The following is an 18772-nucleotide window of genomic DNA, read 5'->3' as shown; positions in this document are numbered from 1 at the left end:
ATAATCTGAGGCGGCGTTGAAAATGTATTGTATTGTTATTTTAAAACTCTTGTATATCCTTAAATATCAGTCCTATCAAAATTTTGCCTGGAATAAAACTTATCGGAAATAATGTTTAACGAAACTTTCGTTATGTAACGTTTATCACAAAAATCAATAATAGGCGAAGCGAGATATTTCGATTTATTTAATTCAGGCCCCCTTATAATCCCCCTTTCAAATGAAGTATTTTGAATGCCATATAGCCTAAAATCTAAGTTACGACGAACTTAATTTATATTCCAATTTTTATCGAAATCCATTCAGCCATTATCGCGTGAAAAGGTAACAAACATCCGGACAGACAAACTTAAATGTCAGTCCTATCAAAATTTTGCCTGGGATAAAACTTATCGGAAATAATTTTTAAAGAAACTTTTGTTATGTGACATTTTTCACAAAATCAATAATAAGCGAGATATTTCGGTTTATTTAATTCAGGCCCCCTTATAACCCCCCTTTTTAAATAAAGTATTTTGAATGCCATATAGCCTAAAATCTAACTTACAACGAACTTAATTTATGTTCCAATTTTCATCGAAATCCGTTCAGCCATTATCGCGTGAAAAGGTAACAAACATCCAGACAGACAGACAGTCATACAAAGAAGTGTCAAAAAAGCGATTTTCGGTTTCAGGATGATTAATTATACATGTTAACACCAAGTATTTTTGCAAAATCGAAAATTACCAGAAACATTTCGCTTACAGATTTATTATTAGTACAGATATAGATAGATGTATGTGTATGTATTTATTCACACTACAAATGGGTATATACCCGGTGGCAGTGGTAACTAATTACACTCAATAATGACAATTAATAATAAACACAACTAATAAAAACAATAATTAATAATAATAATAATAATAATAATAATAATAAAAAAAAAGAAAATAATAACAAGGAGCATCCTAAATTAAATGAAGCATGGTCACTTAAAATAACATTGAAAGTAAATCTAATTTGTATCTTAACCCTAAGTTCGAACTAAGACCCACGAGTGTGACAGGTTCATACCTACACAAGTACCTTACGGCACTACACTTATTTCGCTGTCAACTCACTCACTGCACTAATTCTACCTGATTTCACTAACACTTCTAACCATTTCACTGTTCAAATACTTTGCACAGCCACTTCACTGACACCAACACACTTCACTTACACAATAGACTTCACTGACACTACACACTTCACTGACACAACACACTTCCTCACTGATAGAACACTTCAAATAAGATATCAATTACACCCTTTAAATAGTTACTACCGTCTGTTAGTAAAGTCCTTAAGCCTATTTTTAAATACATTTTTGGTTATTGGTAAAGCCTCTAGTAAGTCTGCAGGTAAAGCATTCCAGTCCCTGATAGTACGATTGAGAAAAGAAAACTTTCCAGTGCCCGCCGCGCTTCTCAGAAATTCTCGTTTGATTTGAGCTAGTTCTTTTTTATTTGTTATTCAGGGACTATACATTGTCCCACGAGGCTACAAGGTTAAGTATTACTGCAGTTTTCAAGTGGACGACGCGATTGCATACAGTATGTAAGTCAAGTAGGTCTACTTGGCTTGCTGGTCATGCGACTTCTATTTGGTGAAGTTAGGTAGAACAAAACATGGACTACTTCAAATATTACATTAATATTTTGAATTTAAATTACACTATGTACACTAGAATACGCTATTTTTACTATCTACACTATCATAACGGATGTCAGCCTACATTGATCAAACATTATTTATACTTTTATGTAGTGTGTTGTATATTATAATGCAATATATTTTATTTTATGCTCGACCATGCCGAAATGTAGTAATTATACACCTGGTAGCAGCCCTTTAATGGACCTCATTAAAGTACACCTATTCATTAAAGTTCAGGTGTTGCACCAATCAGAAAACACAATTGTAGCAATATGAAAGCGCAAGTATCGATTATTCTCGGATATGCAATCGGAAGACAACTAGCGAAACGTCACGGAGGCTGGAAATCCAATACTGTCGCAGAAGGTTATGTTCTGTTACTATAATAATTAGCGTGAATTGTAAATAAATTGAAATAAATTCTATTTGTCATCTCGTTTTTCAATGTCTAAATCAATTTCAAGATTTTATCAAGATTAATGTTTATTTTACACTCTAGCTTATATCAAGGTCAATGACATTTGTTTCTCGGAAAAAATCAATACTTTCGCGTTTGCGCACATCTCACAATATACGAGATATTGCACAAGGTCAGTTCCGCTCCCCTGTCAGATAAGAATAACATGGATACTTATGAATAATTTCAAGTTAGAAATATGGTCGAGCATAAAAAGTCGTATGAAACTTGCCTATAATGGTAATTAAGACGCTCATATGAAAGTTATGAAACTCGCTTGTGCTCGTTTCATAAACATACTCGCGTCTTAATTACTACCATTATAGGCTCGTTGCAAGATGTACTATAATAATACTGCAGCCTTCTTATTTTGTAAATAGTGTATAATAGACCTATTGTAAATATGTTTGATCAATGTAAATCTATATCCTTTACAGTAGTGGAAGAACCGAGCGAGGTGGCTCATGCGTTAAGCACGGGACACCCTAATGGGAGGTCTGCGGTTCAAATCCCCGGGCCGACAAACCTGACTGTGGTTTTTCCGTGGTTTTCCACTGTTACTTAGGCAAATTCCGGGTTGGAAATTTCATTGCCACGGTCCATTTCCTTTCCTTTTCCCTGAAGAAAAATAATTTCTATTTCATATCCTATCATTCATATTCATCTTATTCCATAAGCATATTCAGGTCATGACGCATGTCTTCATCCGCTTGCAGGAGGGACGTCCTCTCCGAAACTGTCTCTGGATTCCGAGTCTTTCGCAACATCTCTGCCAGGTTTCATTCCTTAAGAGCACTTCCGATTGTGATCAAAATTGAAGGAATAGAATGAAAAATGCTCCTAACCCTCGCAATATCAATATCGCACTATTCTGGATACCCCAGCTATAATATTAGCGTATAAAAAATCAATGTGCTCTACAACAAGCATTTGTGGCTTTGTTGTTTTGTTAAATAAGCTTCTCATATTACAACAATGCTTAACATATTATTTTCTATTTTTGTTAGTAGTAATTATTGTTTAAAAACCACCTGGAGTAGTGAGATTACCCCTCGTGGTATAGTATGGTATGTTTTCTTTCTCTTCTGCGAAATTTTTCATATTGTTCTTACATTTTATTTTAGTTCTTATGTTGTAGCGACAGACGGGCAGACGAACAGACGGACGGATAATGGGACAGACAGACGGAGGGACAGACGGTCACACGGACGGACGGACAGAGAGACGGACAGAGAGGAGGACAGATAGATGGACGGACAGACAGAGAACCGGACGGACAGACGTGAACGCGTTCGGACGGACGGAAAGTCTAACACAGGTAAACGGACGGACAGGCAAACAGATAGACAGGTATATACTGTAGGTAGGTAGACAAACAGACAGAGACAGGCAGATATGAGGGGTTCACAACCAGAGTGGACAAAGTCCATCTGGAATAGTTCTGAGATATTGAGTCTTAAAGTTCCTGGCTCACGCTTAACAACCTTCACCTTCCATAGGAAATGCTGCCCTCTGTGGAGTAACAAATGAGTTATGGACTTTGTTATGGAAATGAATAAATCTAAGTTTTCTCCATCCGAGATTGTATTAATCCACAAACTGATCACTGGGGACTTTGTCCACTCTGGTTGTGAGCCCCTCATATATAAATAGATGTATAAAAATTTTTGGTATAATGAATCATTAAAGGTAATATGTCACTAAATAATAAGAAATTGCATTAAACATCTGAAAATATACAACAATTAACTTGGGTATTTCAATTTTCCCGCTTGGTATAAGGAAGGTGCTGAAAAGCTTGGGAACATGGGGGTTAAGAGGAAGGAATCCATGACAATTGCATAACGGATGTCTTAAGGGGAGAGGATGGTATTTTTTAAAACTTTTTTCCTATTTGTTGTAAAATTTTAATTTTTTTTTAATTCATAGAGCTCATAACTGTAGCAACTCAACGAAAAATAAATATAAAAAAAAGTTATTTGGGGGCCCAGATTTGAAAAAAAAAGTACCCAATGTAGGATTTTACTAAAACCGATATATCTAAACCATTTGTAAAGGTAGATTGATCCAGTTTTTTGCAATGTACTTGCAAAAGCCTTCTCTACAAACTACCTGTAACAGAATTTAGATATTAGTCCCTACGTTTGTAAAATAAACAATAAAAATTTAATAACACTTTTCTGAATTCCTTTCTTGCAAACAAACGGACGTAGTTTTAAAATGAAATCAATTAACAAAATTCTGTTACAGAGAAAAGTTTCCTAATAGTCTAAAGAATGTGTGTTATAAATTTAATGCATGTCTCTTTAATAGATCAGAAATTATATCCATTTTTGTCTGGCAATGTAGCAAAAAAATGAAGTTACCGTAAACCGATAAAAGGGGGCGAGTTATTTAAAAACCCATAGCGCAGGAAATTTGAAAATGGCGTCGCAACATCCGATAAGGGCACAAGTACCCACGAAATGTTATGCATTGCATTCCACACATATCAAAGGGTATTTTAAAGATTTTTTTTTTTGAAAATTCAATTTACCGGAAACAGCAATAAAAGGGGCGAGTGATTTAAAAATACATAACGCAGGAAGTTTAAAAATGGCGTCTCAATATCTGATAAGGGCACAAGAATTTGATTTAAAATTCACTCATTTTTCACCAAAAAATACCATCCTCTCCCCTTAAAGCGCTCCATTTATCATAAAACGTGTAAATACTAAAGCAGCTACATTTCCAGGTTATCAGGAAAAATATGCAATATGCAATATTACACTGACACATGATATTTAGGGCCTACATACTGTTCATGTCCAATTCTTGACGATGACGTTTGTATAAAACAGTAAAATATAAAGTTGAACGAAGGGCGGAAATTATCAGTTTTAATAGATGTAATAGCTTCATGTTACGCTTTCTAAACCTATTAATAGTGATTTTATAGCTCCCGCTTTACTTCTTTGAAATATGTTTTTATTTGTTACGTACTTTAAATCCAATCACTGTACAATGTTGCATACAGTATAAACAGCCATTTGAAGGTTATGTTGAGATTCTGGAAATAAAACTAGGTCGTTAGCAAACAATGTAGTATTTGAAAATATATGTCCCCTTTTCAGTCTTGTTTGATTTATTCTCCATTTCAATCATCTTTGTAAATATTAAACATAAACGTTAAAGAAAGAATCTTGTTTAACTTCAGTCGTGTGTATACAGAATGTTTGCAATTTAATATTTAGGAATTACAGGTTGAATTTCTCGGTTTATTTTACGTAGATTAATTTCTTGTGTCTATATCCGAAGATCATTTTGTGGACTTTTAGAAGATATTTAGAATAATGATGTATTTCATTGAGTAAAAATTCAGGAACACCGGGTTTTTGGGTTGAAATCCAACAGAACGCTATTGAATATTAATTCCGTTAAAATATTGAACTAAAGTCCGTGCCTAAGATTAGCGACTTGTTAAACAATACTGTTTCCCAGAGATAGGGCACCAGGTTAAATTCACCAGCCATTTGTTGCCCAAGTCAAAATTTAATTAGGGAACAAGCGGGATGCGTACTTTTAAATGGATTATTTTTATTTTAATTACCTTATACTCTATCTACCTAAATGCACTGTTGAGTAGTGAAGACATTTTCGTTTTCTGATGTATATCTATATTTACAGTATCTTCTTTCTTTCAAGAAATAGAGATACACTGTGAATCAGTGAGAGGTAAAAATATGGGCTATTTTAAAAAGGCATGTTACGTCTTATTCTATACGATTTTCGAGAAAATGAATAGGAACCATGAGGAACGGGAACAGTGCAGGTGATAGTAAATTAAGAGATTGTTATGTATGTTGCGTTTAATTGTCCATTTATCTTTACATAGCATGTTAAAAAATGTCGCCGTCATATACGATGCACTTAGCTGCTCGTGTAGCGGGATGCCGTGTTTCTTATTTGAGCTGATTCGAACATTCCTTAATGTTGATCAAAAAAAGAAGAATTGAACGCGGGCAAGGAATTGCTTCCTTGTTTCCACTTTGCCAACCCCACAAAGAATAATCTTACTTTGTAAGGTCGGGTGACATTTGTGGCCAAGAAATGACACCAGCGCCGCCGATCCAACGCCCAGGATAGGTTTCATTGAGGTACTGGATCACTGGCCTGCTGTAATATGTAGTGATCTCATCTTGTTGAAAGTACATATCAGCTCGTATTGCCAAAGGACAACCTCTAAGTATTCTGGTAACACACGCTCATATACAAGTGGGCAATATCATAAAGACAACAGTACAAACTAATGTCGTTTTGTTGCTTCTACATGATTGTGAGCAATTATGCAGAGGAAAAAAGGAGACTCATGGCTGTTATTTTCAAATAGCTACTTCCCGGAAGTAACTGAGACTAAGACGGATTTTTATACACGCTATAAAGGATATAATCTGCCGAAATAATATAGTGTATTTATTTATTTATTTATTTATTTATTTATTTATTCATTTATTTATTTATTTATATCGGTATACTGAACAAAGTACCTAGTGAGATTTAATTATTTCTTATAATTATATCTATAACTTTCAAAATATGTTTTTAAGATTGATAGTAGTGTAATATTTGTTTATATTTCGACTGAACGTAGATGCCATAGTCAATGACCTTGCGTCCAACACGTACCAATACAAAACAGAGACAATAGAATATAATTTTTCATTTTCGCTGACAGAGTTAAGGCCATAAGGCCTTCTCTTCCACTCAGTCAGCCTTAATCAATGCAATACTGACATACATATTTAAATTATGAATATTTACAATACACTAAAGATTCTCAAGCAATATTCTTCAGTTAAATTTTAACTAGTACATGGTCATTTAATTTGAGATAAAGCCTATACAAAAAGTAATAACTTTATTTATGAGCTAATGTAATTCATCTCAGTCTATATGCAATATGTAAAGAAATATAATATAGTTGAGCTGGGTAACTTTCGGTGCTGGTCCCCGGACTCATTTCACCGGAGTTATCACCTTCATTTCATTCAGACGCTAAATAACCTAGATGTTGATACAGCGTCGTAAAATAACCCAATAAAATAAATAATATAGTTGAGATAGCTAGTTGGTTAAATGATGAAAATTAATTTAATAGTAGTTTGGTTAGGATATGTTACAGGGCGAAAAGTATAAATCTAAAATACAGGGTGATTCACGAGGATTTACCATCCCTTACGGAGCTTATTTCCGAAAACATTCTGAGCAAATAATGTCATACAAACATTGTCCTAATATCAATATTTTCAGAGTTACACTAATTTGAATTTGTTTGTAAATACCATTATTCTTGAGTTTTAAGGGTAAAAGAATATTACAGATAATGAATGAACTACTCAGGAGTATAATTTCTTTAATTACCTAATATTCTGAAGCTAAAAATGTGTATTGAATTCCATAGTTACTTCGTACAGATTTTTTTTTTTTTTTAATTTTTAACTACAAATTTACATTTTCTTATGCATTTATCACAACAATTGTTACAAATGAATAGTTCATTCTCTATTTATAATATTCTTTTATCCTTGAAACTAAAGAAAAAAAAAGGTATTTTACAAACAACTTCAAATTACTGTAATTCTGAAAATACCGAGATTAGGACAAATGTTTATATGACAATTTTCGCTCAGAATGTTTTCTGAAATAATTTCCGTAAGTGACGGTAAATCTTCATTAATCACCCTGTATATGGATGTAATGAGAATAATATTAATGTAATGAGATTTTGCCATTAAACGTTTTGTATTCTATTTAAAGAAATTAATGGTAATAATAAGAATGGACAGATGTTAGTTTAATTATAAGTAACAAATATTAATCTGTAATTTAATCTATTAAGCAATATGTTATGTAATTTTGTCCTAAATGGAGATATTGTCCAACAGTCCCCTTACATCACTCGTAAGCGAGTTCCAATTTCTAGCAAGTGAAACTGTGTAGGTAGGTTGAAGAATATGAAGATGTCTACAATAGGTACAGGGACATCATTTTATTTTTACTAACATTTTTAATATTAACCTGGCTATACCTTTGGATTAATGACTGAGACTCGGAAACACCGTTTGCTACCTCCTTCCACAACTGGAGTTCGATGATACTGACGTAATATACAAACAAATCACTTTACTAGGTATAGGAGGGAAGAAAAGTAGTTCATCCATTTACGCAAAGTAGGAAATATCGCGATTTTGAGTGTGATAATTTTCATTAGGTTTTTGTTTCATCAAACGACAGGACTGTATTAACAATGAGTGTTCTTACTCACGAACTGAGTTATCCATGCGAACGTATTCATTATGCAGTGTATATTATACTGTCTACAGCACATTAGCGTACGATATAGAGGATGAAGTTAAAATGAAAAATAATCATAATATGGATATTTAAACACATTTTTGAAAATAGTGGCCGTTCATTTCGATACAGGCTTCAGTTCTTTTGTACCTATTATCGCACTATAGACTATTGCATCTAATTCCAATTACCAGTTTCGTCCTTCATACTTAGTAACTCATGTTGAAATAATTCTGTACCTACTCTATAAAAGAGTACCTTACGTACTGTAAATTCAGTCTTCACTTCTGCCCGAGCCGCACAGATAAAATTACTCAGACATGCTATCTACTGTCCATCCAAGTGGTTATGTCGCAGGATCGTAGAAAGGGAGGGGGTGGAATCACGTGATTGTTAATTACTTAACGAGGCTCTTTTATTTAAGTTATTTTAAACAGTTGCATAATATTACGTAGACGTCCAATTAATTCCTAACAGAAATTGATGTTTTGAGAAAAGATCTAAGAAAGCCCAGCCACTAGCTTTTACAGTGGAGCGAGCAGAAGCAGGTGGAGGAAATCGGGATGCGACGTAGGCAAACGGACGACAGTACTTGTGCGAAAATATGATTCAACATTGGAAGTTTTCGTCACTGGAGAACGCGAACATATTTCTGAAACGTACTATAATCACTAACTCAGTACTGACGCCTTAGTTCTGTGTGGACAGTTGGAACTTCGTTAGTAGAAGGGGTGGGAGTGAAGTACATTCAAAAACTCAGGTAGAATAAAAGTTGAAGTAAAAATAAAATGATGTCTCTGTATAAGTATGAACAAAAGACAGGTTCAGGGTGAATAATGATTATCTATTCTCATTAAAAAAATAGACTCATAAGACAATTTTTTTTTTGGGAAATCCTTGGAAGTTGCAGAAAAATATTACTTCACCCTTTTCTTCAGTTATTTACGCTGTGCGACCAATATTTTTGGCAGTTTATATCCTTTACACCGTATATAATTTTTTCCATTATAATCGCCCATATTATCATCCGTTAATATATGACCCTACATTGTTCTTAATTTTAAGAACTTAATTCAGTAATTGACGAATCTTTCCTTCCAAATTACATTTCAGCATTGTGATTTTATTGATAAAGGAAAATGTTGGCGAGGTAATAACTTAAATTCATGTCTAATATTATTTTAGCGTTTCTGCAAGCATAACAACTCAGCAATTATTAAATTGGATTTTCATTGAAATTGAAAGTATATGATAAAAATGGAATATATTACGAAGTCTAAACGGGACTGGCTCCAGTAGACAAAAGCATTAAAATCCTCTATATTTCCTCAGCTTTTGAAGTCATATTCTAGGAAAAAACTGTGCATTGGTTTAAACGAATTTCATCGCAATTCTCTCTTTACTTCATAACACCATAAATACTGCATAGTGAGTATTAATTCTCACAGTGTTAGACCCATACAACCTTTCCCAGCATGTTCTATTCTTTGATGTCACTTTTGATCATATTTCAAACAATGGTGTATTGTACTCAGTAAATCTGCATTTCCATGAATTTTATTTGCATCATGAAAAATATTCAGGTAAATATTGTAAAAAAAAATAAGCGATACGTCCCAGCAAATACGAGCCCGAACACTAGGTTCTCTACTTTTAGAACGCTTTAATCCAGTCTAAGCATTCATAACTATGTGCGCAGCGGAGGCAATACAAAAGAAAGCAGAATAAAGTCCCAGACAGTGCAGTTGTTTGCAAAGGGCAAGTATTTACCCTAACTAGCACATGACCCTCAGCCGTATCAACTGACATCATCACCGCTGATTAACCGGCGCATTAAAATTGAAAAGGGAAATGCTTTCATAAAACTGCTTTTGAATCGTCTTTCAGCATTAAAGTATGCATGGAGCGTACATTCTGAACGTTATCGCGTTTCCACTTGCTCAATCTCGAACGCTTGACTAAGGAAAGGCTAACTGTGGGAGAGAGATACCACAGCTGTCTAGGTACCTGCGATATCAACATGCATTAACAAAGAAAAGAACAGTAACACAGAAAGTAAATGCAATCTGTTGAACTCTTAAGTAGCGAAACTTCTTGTCCATTTCATCATTTTGCAAATCGTAATAGATCGACTATTGATCAGATTTTTTTTGTATTCGACAGATATTGGAGAAAAATGGAGGTTTAAGGGCACAGTACATCAGTTAACACTAACACAAAACGTTATGATTAATGGATAAGTAGCGGCATTCTGCCAGAAAAGTGAGAGGTCCCACCGAAAACCTATCTTAGCAACATTTTTGTCCACTAAAATTCTATTTGAACTCCTCAGATATACAGGATGTTTCCGAGGTGGTGTTACAAACTTTCAAGGATGATGGGGAAGGGCACATGTATCAATTTGAGATATGGAACTCTGGTCCGGAAATGTTATGTTATGTTTCATTTAACGACGCTCGCAACTGCAGAGGTTATATCAGCGTCGCCGGATGTGCCGGAATTTTGTCCCGCAGGAGTTCTTTTACATGCCAGTAGATCTACTGATATGAGCCTGTCGAATTTAATCACACTTAAATGCCATCGACCTGGCCCGGGATCGAACCCGCAACCTTGGGCATAGAAGGCCAGAAGTCCGGAAATGACCGAGTCTAAAGTTACAAACAAAAATATTTGTATGGAAATGAAATAATTTTATTCCTCTGTACAACTTATTTATGTGTATTTATCTGTACATCTCACACATACTGTATTCATCTGACGTTGTTTACGTTGTCTAGTTACAGTATTCCATCCAGTACACTGTCTGAGGGATGAGGACAGGAAACCACAATAAAGCAATGCAGATAGCGTAATGTGTAACGGACATGGTCGGTCCTGATATGCACGTCTGTAGACAGCAGTGTATGTATACAAGTTGCAGTGTCCAGTCGATCAGTCCTAGTGAAACGGAGGAGTACACGAGAGTGGAATAAGCAGACCTGATTTTCGAATACGGATGTGCCAATGGGAACAGTAGAAAAGCTCACAGACAAGTACCCACGTAGGAGACATCCGGCCCATATCATCTTTCCACGACTGTTCCAAAGGTTAAGGGAAGGAGGGCACGTGGTACCAAATTACAATTCTATTTCCACACAACTATTTTTGCTTATAACTTTCGACTCAGTCATTTCCGGACTATGGTTCCTTACCTGAAATTGATACATGTGCCCTTCGCCATCATCCCTGAAAGTTTGTAACACAACCTCGGAAACAACCTGTATAAAAGTTATAACGAAAAATTGCGCAAAATTTGAGATGTGTATTATCCAGATGTATAGAAAAAAATTGTTATATCATAGGCCCCGGATATTTATGTAATATCAAAGTGCGTAATATGTTTATAAAATTGTAGTCAACATCAGAGAAATATTAATTAAATATGTAATATTAATAAAATGTAATTTAAAATCACTATATATTAATGAACTAAATTCACAAAAATGCCGTCACAATTTAACTGCTCAGTTGAAGTGGGAGATTGCAGCCTGGAAAGTCGATTTGCCATTTCCTCCCCATTGTATAGCTAGCAAATACAACATGTCTCTGTCAAAATCTATGCTTTTTGTTGTGCCTTAAGATTTCCTAGAATAGTACATTATGCAACGAGCCTATAATGGTATTAATTAAGACGCGAGTATGTTTATGAAACGAGCGCAAGTTTCATAATTTTCATACGAGCGTCTTAATTACCATTATAGGCAAGTTTCATACGACTTTTTATGCTCGACCATATTTCTAACTTGAAATTATGCATAAGTATTCATGTTATGGTTATGTGAGCAGCGGAACTGACCTTCTAAATTGTGAGATGTGCGCAGACGCGAAAGTATTGATTTTTTCCGAGGAACGAATGTCATTGACCTTGATATAATCTAGAGAATAACATGAACATTAGTCTTGATATAACCTGGAAATTTATTTAGAATTGAAAAACGAGATGACAATTTGAATTTATTTGAATATTATTTACAATTAACGCTAATTATTATAGTAACAGAACATAACCTTCTGCGACAGTATTGGATTTCCAGCCTCCGTGACGTTTCGCTAGTTGTCTTTCGATTGCATATCCGAGAATAATCGACACTTGCGCTTTTATAATGCTATAATGGTGATTTCTCATTGGCTGAACAACTGAACTATAATGAGGTGCATTAAAGGGCTACTACCAGGTGTATAATTACTACATTTCGGCAATATATTTTTGTGTGACACTCATAATGGTGTTTACCTGACAACCGATCGAAACACCTCGCAAGTAGCCTACTTTTAAATTGTAACAAAGTTAAATGATCGGCGCACCTGACATCCCAGATTCTGAGAAAGCATAAGTGCAAATGTGTAGAGTTGAGGAACTCCGAACTACTGCGATTCCGAACAGCCCAGGCACAGGTTCGTTGGCTGAGTCCGAAGATTGTTCGATGGCGCTAGCTGCGGACGTGCGGTTGTGACGGGAACAGTTTGACTGTGAGATGCTCTCAGATGATAACTGCGCATGCGCGGACTTGGTTAATAAAAACCTAAACAGTGGCGACTCGTGATATTTTTTTTTCTATGTAGGATATGACATTTACGACTGATGACCGAGACAAAAACTAATAATAATAATAATAATAATAATAATAATAATAATAATAATAATAATAATAATAATAATAGAGCATGCAAAATCAATACAAGTAGGACTATTTTAGTCTTTGACTCACTATTCTGGAACTGACAATTTATTAGTAATGAAGTTCGGTTCTCCTCCACTTTTTAGTTGCGAAGATGGCTCCTAAGCCATTGTACTGCCCGATATTTACCGATGCTCCGTCGTACGCTTGCGCAATTACTTTCTTGCTACAGTTAAATTCTTCTAAACGATCAAATACAACTTCAGATATTCTTTCGGCTGTCCTGTCATCTGAAAGTCCTGTTAATTCTTGTATTTATTATAGCTTGTTTTATTTATTTTTATGTAATTTTGTTTTTTATATCATATCATTTTAAATTATTTATTATTTCGTTTATTCTGTTCTTTTAAAATTACCAATGAACTGCATTTAAGGAGGCTATAAGTGTACTTGAAAATTGTTATTGTAGTCTCTGACAGGGTCTCCACCACCCAGAAAGAAGGGTCGTAGTTTTAGGATACGCAGTCATATCCTCACACGCGGCTAAACTCAAGCCGTACTCCGCCCTCCGTACCCTCCCCTATCCTCTAACTTCACTACAGTAGAACCTCTATTATCCGTGGTAATGAAGGGGATAGAGTGAACGGTTAATAGAAAAAATCGGATAATCCGTACCATAAAGAGTTTTCATAAACCAACTACATAATATTTTCCTAATTTCGTCTATGGTCTTTTCTTTTAAAACGCTAGGTATTGGATCAGAAGTTCAATAATTTGTCTTTTTTTTAATTCATATTTTATTCTCGGATAGGTCAGTTATTAAAACATTATTTATTGTACTTAAGTCTGGTTTTCAACGACGGGTTTTTAATGGCTAAGGAAACTCCTTATGACGGCTGTCTATGGAAACATAGGAATAGTAAAGGTCTCATGTTGTAGATTTACAAATTTTATACAGTTTATATTTTATTTTTCATTAGCCTAAATCGCGTACAGTTGTAATTCCTATCTCGTATTGTGATGTGAAATGGACCACATTTTCTCTTTTCCCAAACCACTCAATTACTTGCACTTTTTGCCGTAGTACAACATGTTTTCTTTTGCCGCTTGTAGAAGATATTTTGCATATGTGTTAAACAGTACGGCCATAATGCGTAAGGGTAAGATCTATAAAAAAAAACACTCTGTAGGAAAAATTCGTACTAATATAATGTACAGTACTTCATATTTTTTTCTACGAGCGAGAAAGACAGTCGGATAATCCACCAATCGGTTAATAGGGTGACGGATAATCGGGGTTTTACTGTATTAGAATTACCGTTTCCTGTAAGATATTAGGATGGTTCCTCGGAAATTATTTCTGAGCTATGCAGTGGCGATAACTCACGACAGAAAGTGGAAGCTTAAAGGAAATTAATAGGTCGGGACGCATTGAAAATCAAAATCTGTAATTAAAATGTTTTCTATCCTCAGAGGTACGAAATTAACTGTAGGATCATCCTCATATCCTTCATGGAGCAATCGCCACTGAACCTAAACCAGCCCAACGTAACCTTCATATATGCAAGATGTGTAACCGGAGCACGAAAGGAACTTCTTGATTTGATGTGGAATGTGCACGCGAGACCAGGTAAAGATCACGCTGGCACTGCATGAGAGGTCCGCGCATGCGCCACGGCCAAACTGTTCCTGGCCCGAGCCTGCGGCTTTTTGTTGCCCTGTAGAAACCGTTTAATTCTCTCGGTGTTGATTACTTTGAGCTTGTTCGAATCCTTTCGACCTTCTCTTGCCTCCTGTTGAGATTTTCGCCATTTTTCGATTAAGTTGTTATGCGGTATTGGATAGCATCTTCAAATGTGTATTTGTTCCTGGATGAAAGTTATATAAAATTAATTTTGATTTAATAAAATGAATTAGCTTGATTATTAGATAGGTCTCTGAGAGCGCTTTACGACGGCACCAAACACGAATGCGTTATGTCAATCCGATACCGAGATAAATAGAGCTGTGTGCGACCGAAAAAGACAGCATCTTCGGGCGTCGCTCAGGGAGAGAAAGAGGTGCATGCGAATTCATTGCACATTACTGCTGCGGGACTCCTTACTTTATAATAATATTCTAGTATCGTAATAACACGGCAGTACTTTTAAAATTATAGCAGTTTTCGTTATATCATTATTTTCATTTATCTCGGTAGACCAAAGTACAGCACTTACACTGACCCAAGTTCATAGACGTAGTCCTATGTCAAAATATAAGAGATGGGTCACGAAACCATCCCCTAAAGAAAGGTCTTAAATTAGCAATCCGGCTTCTATTCTCTGGATTTGTAGCTAAAATTCTGCTCGTATAAAAACTAAAAACTTAAAGTTTAGTGTTTACAAAAAAGTAGTATTAGTACACAAGGCATTGAGACGCATGGGTGGCAAAGAGGTATTGCTACAATATTTCCAGCATCTCGGCACAAGGAGGTGATTTGATCACTACCATGCAGTGGCCGTTCATTTCGATACAGGCTTCAGTTCTTTTGTGCATAAAAAATGTTATGTTTTATTTAACGACGCAACTGCAGAGGTTATATCAGCGTCGCCGGATGTGCCGGAATTTTGTCCCGCAGGAGTTCTTTTACATGCCAGTAAATCTACTGACATGAGCCTGTCGCATTTAAGCACACTTAAATGCCATCGACCTGGCCCGGGATCGAACCCGCAACCTTGGGCATAGAAGGCCAGCGCTATACCAACTTGCCAACCAGGTCGACTCTTTTGTGCATATGATCGCACTATAGACTATTGCATCTAACTCCAATTGTCAGTTTCGTCCTTCGTACTAGTAACTCATGTTGAAATAATTGTGTACCTACTCTATAAAAGAGTACCTTACGTACTGTAAATTCAATCTTCACTTCTGCCCGACCCGAAAATATAAAATTACTCAGACATGCTGTCTACTGTCCGTCCAAGTGGTTATTCCGCAGGATCGTAGAAAGGGGGGAAATCACGTGACAGTTGATTACTTAACGAGGCCCTTTTATTTAAGTTATTTTAAACAGTTGTATAATATTACGTAAACGATCAATTCCTAACAGAAATTAATGTTTTCAGAAAATATCTAAGACAGCCCAGCTTTTACAGAGGGGCGAGCAGAAGCAGGTGGGGGAAATCGGGATGCGACGTAGGCAAACGGAAAACTCTTTCGTCACTGGAAAGCGTGAACATATTTCTGGAACGTACTATACTCAATAACTCATTGCTGTTTACTGTATGCGGTCTTGATTCTGTGTGGAGGACTGTTGGAACTTCATTAGTAGAAGGGGTGAGAGTGAAGTACATTCAAAAAGTCAGGTACAATAAGAATTGAAATAAAAATAAAATCATATCCCGGTATAAAAATGGTTTAATGTAAAGAAATTCAGACCTACCTGTAGTATTGCATACCACTCTTGAAACATCCTGTATAAGTTTTAATTATTGAATTGCTTTTCGCGTAATTGATGTAAAATAAGTTATAAGGATGTCCAACAAGCTCTGAATTGCATAAATATTCTACTGTCTCACATGTTGACTTATCCGGCCCGCGGGCCGTGAGATTTTTTATTCTTGTCCAATGTATTTGGAATATCAGATGCTGTGTCACTTTCTCTAGAATTCCTGACGAGACAAAGCTGTTCTGGGAATGAATTCCGTGTTGGAATGAGGACAGAATTCTGCGCTCTTTACTAAAAACACTGGAGAAAACTGTCATTGCCTTCGTTCATAATAAATTGTCCCTTACAACATTTATGTTGGAAAGGGTTGGCTTGAAGCGCAATGCAACAGAAATCAAAGGGAGAGAGAATTCAATATCCGTCTCTACGGGGAGCCGCCTCGTGGTGTGAGACGTAAGGACTTGGTGACGGAATAATACTTGTATGAAAATGCATTAAGATGATAAATGTAGAGTAGCGTCATTTAGAAATCGTGTAACTACGTACTGCAATGATCTTGTTGCTTTATTCTATCACACGATAGTTTTCATACCTATTCTTTCTTCACCCTCAGCTCCATATTTCCAATTCTTCAATTTAACACTGTGGAGCAGTCATGTCAATTGATGCCCACAGGAGCAAGCGCGCGCTTTAGAGCCCAGGAGAGCCTGAGCGCTTTACAGCGGAAAGGAAAGAGTCAGATGAAAGAGGTGGTATATGCCGCTTGGTCGAGCTATATTCAGGGATGGCCAGCACTGATTCAATAGATAAAGGGAAGAGAACTTATTAAAACTATATCCGTGTTAATTTTTAGATTTTCCTGAGAAGTATAAGTGCATTATAAGATTGTAAGTTTTAATTTTAATGTTCATTTTTCACAAGTTTGATTTTTTATTCAAAAGAAATATTTTCTCAACTTTTTTTTTTTAGAAAAGTGAAATTTTCAGATATAGGCCTATTTACTTAGTAGCCTTACAGAATGTTTTTGTAAATCTAATATACTGTAAATACGTATTACTGAAGATAGTGTATTGAAAATGTTTAAAATATTCGCATGGAAATTGTTTCTAAGGAAATGAATTAACAAAGCAACTACTGTTACATCATAAGCAAAAGATACGTACCCATGTGTTGTAAAAATGTCAGCTCTACAGCTTCAGCAGATTTCGAGAAAATAATTTAATATTCTGATGATAGGAAGTTGCTCAAGAATATCACCTTAAAAGCATAAGCGATAAGAGTTTTCTTATGGAATATTATACAGCACCTAGGTAACTTTCCTTTGTACTAAAATATTGTTTTGATTACTTTATTGATTACTTTTATAAGGCTAAAAGTACCATCAATATTAATTCCAATTTACCATGTCATACTCAATCTTTTTTTTTTTTTTTTTTTAGATATCACTTGTTTTATGAATGATGTTTCATCCATTTAGTACAGTATAATTGTACTACTATGGAATTTGTGTGAATATTCCTTCTTAACTCTTTATTATGTTATTAACGTTTAAAACACAACTTCAATATTAAGAAATTGGTATTAGTACTTTTGTTTTACAGACAATATAGATAATATCAAACACAAAGAAGCCATATAAAAATTACGACATAAAATTTCACGTTCCGTTTGAAGTTTGTGCACCACTGTTTTCTTAACCCAACAAGCTGCTTATTCATATACACAACCCATCCTCTTTCCATACTTAGCGCTTGATGCCCGCGCACAACGTCAAGGTCAGAAAAATGCGCTTGCTTTGACATCACTGTTGTAGAGGATTCATGTGATGTGATGTCGGAATGTCACAGATGTTCCACCTTAGACAGTTATGGGCAAAATACTGAGATCCCGAACCATTTAAGACGCAACTCGCAAAGCCATTGAATACAGGTATACTGCCGTTCAAAGATGTCTGACATACAATTTTTTGATCGTGTAAGCCAGTCATTTCCAACTGGCCAACGTGTGACGTCTGATCGCGTTTCCCCTCTCGGAGCAGAGCTGTAGAGCACTTGAGGGAGGGTAATGTTGTGTCTCAGCTATAGTCCCGTCGCTCTAATTTCCGGCAGCCAATCACGTTGCAGGCTGGATAAATACTTAATATATAATTGCCCGCCATTTTGGTTCTTTCGTTGGCGTTCACAGAAAGCACACGAGGACGTTATTTGCCGCTCA

This window comes from Periplaneta americana, chromosome 10 (genome assembly GCF_040183065.1).
Source record: "Periplaneta americana isolate PAMFEO1 chromosome 10, P.americana_PAMFEO1_priV1, whole genome shotgun sequence".
Taxonomy (NCBI): Eukaryota; Metazoa; Arthropoda; class Insecta; order Blattodea; family Blattidae; genus Periplaneta; species Periplaneta americana.
The sequence above is the reverse complement of the archived record's forward strand: the minus strand, read 5'-3'. Positions refer to the sequence as shown.